General features: G+C 36.6%; 1 protein-coding gene across 1 annotated transcript in view; it reads right to left on the reverse strand.

Annotated features, from left to right (window-relative positions):
- Nucleotides 1-962: 962 nt before the first annotated feature.
- RPL7 (ribosomal protein L7) overlaps nucleotides 963-1,852 on the reverse strand; it is a gene marked incomplete at its 5' end in the record, with an annotated part of 6,572 nt that continues 5,682 nt past the window's right edge. Inside the window, one exon of the mRNA XM_009705937.1 lies at nucleotides 963-1,029. The remainder of the gene's footprint in view (nucleotides 1,030-1,852) is intronic.

Raw genomic sequence — 1,852 nt, forward strand, 5'->3', positions numbered from 1 at the left:
ACACAACTATTTTCAGTTAAGCCACTATCGTAACTTCCTGAGTTACCTAAAAAAAAAAAAAGTAGCTTTTGTCAAGCTTTAATAAAGTAGCATTGCTGCTAAAAAGTCTAAAGTGCAGAAATCAGCTTTTGCACAAATTGGAAAAAAAAAATAATCAATGCCAGTGATTTTTAAATGGACACGCTTCATTGATGAAGTATGTAAATACATCTTGCCTGTAACAGAGAAAAGCATTTCAGTCAACGGACATGACTTGTTGATCTGTTGTACCAAATGTCTCAGCATGCCAAGACTCCCTCAGTGAAGCACTCAGACGAGAAATCAGTTCGAACGCATGCCGAATTATGCATTTGACCAGTCCCTGGGTTTCTAATCTGCACTCTGCTAGACCTAGACATTACCAGCAACTGTTCATACCCTCATGAATCCCGTGGTCTCCACTTCTATAGTATGTGAAATACAACACTACAAACAAAGTATGTAAAACTGAGTAATTATCTAGAACGTGGAAAATAATATGCTATTTTGTAAAGTATTTCATGTTTCCTATGGTAAAAAAATACCTGAAGATATTCAGAGCTGGAAGTAATTATTATGATCTTAAAACCAGGATCTTAACATGTTAAGAACAGATTTATCCTTGCCTCTTCTTTGTATAGAGAGATCTTCTCACACAGCTTTCTGGTGCAGTACAACTAAGTAGGAATCCTGCCCATTTAACAGCATGCAGCTCAGTTTGTCATTTACTGTACTTCCAATCACAACAACAGTAATTGTTGCCACTCAAAAACTAACCTGTTACCTGCATGAATCCTTCCAAATTTTCTCCCTCCAAATGAAGGTGAAACAGTATTATCTACATACTGCTAATTCAAACTATACTGAAACAGGTTACTCCAAAGTTAACTTAACCACTACCGCTGGAGAAGAGGATCACAAAAAGAGACCAATCGAGATGACACACTGTTTTGTGCAAGCTGATTTTATTAACAGACCAGAGTTTGAAAGACTGCAGCTGGGCATCTGAACCTGAAAGGGAAAAAAAACAAAACAGTATCATTAGACACATGTAGATGTGAAACTACTTTGGCCACCTGAAGAATTAATACATTTCTGCCTTTTATAATTTGGACTGAAAATACTAATTTTATTTCACCGGCTTTAAGACTTCAGCAGTCTTGCACACAATAACTAACTTCTCTATTAACATCTTTTCAATCAAAACAGTTTTCAAATGCCAAAACTAACAGGATAAACATTGCTATGTTGAACTACTGGTACCTATTTTCCTATTTGTCTAAAAGCACAGGAAGGGGGAATTTGATCTTTAAGGACATACCAAGGCATTGTGCATATTCTAACTGTCACTGCAGTAATGCTTTTCTCAGCGCATTTCAGGGACTGTTTAAATACAAAAATGAAAACAAAGGCAGACTTGAGACCAGTTCCTGTAAAGTTTGCTTAAGAGCTACTGAAATTCAGCACCTTGCCAATACTGAATTGTCAAAATCTGGTATCACGTACTATGCTCTTTTTCTCCAATCTATATGAAAGAATTGGTACTGGAAGTATTTTTTTTTTTTTAATTTATTTGAGACTACCACTTAAGTAGTAAGAAATAAAGACAAATAGCAGGAAACCATCTACGTGCTGGGAAGAGGAATACTCATCTTCAGATACATGGCCCTTCAGAATGACAGTTCTTAAGAGTACTGCCAATATCTCACCTGAGCCTACTGCTCTGGCTGCTCATCACCTCAGCAGAAACTACAACATTCTTCTACTTTCTACACGTAGGTTACTTGCATTTTAAACATGCACCTTATTCTTAACAGTAGGAAAACAGCAGGAA

The sequence above is a fragment of the Cariama cristata genome, unplaced genomic scaffold (assembly GCF_000690535.1).
Source record: "Cariama cristata isolate BGI_N322 unplaced genomic scaffold, ASM69053v1 scaffold288, whole genome shotgun sequence".
Classification (NCBI taxonomy): Eukaryota; Metazoa; Chordata; class Aves; order Cariamiformes; family Cariamidae; genus Cariama; species Cariama cristata.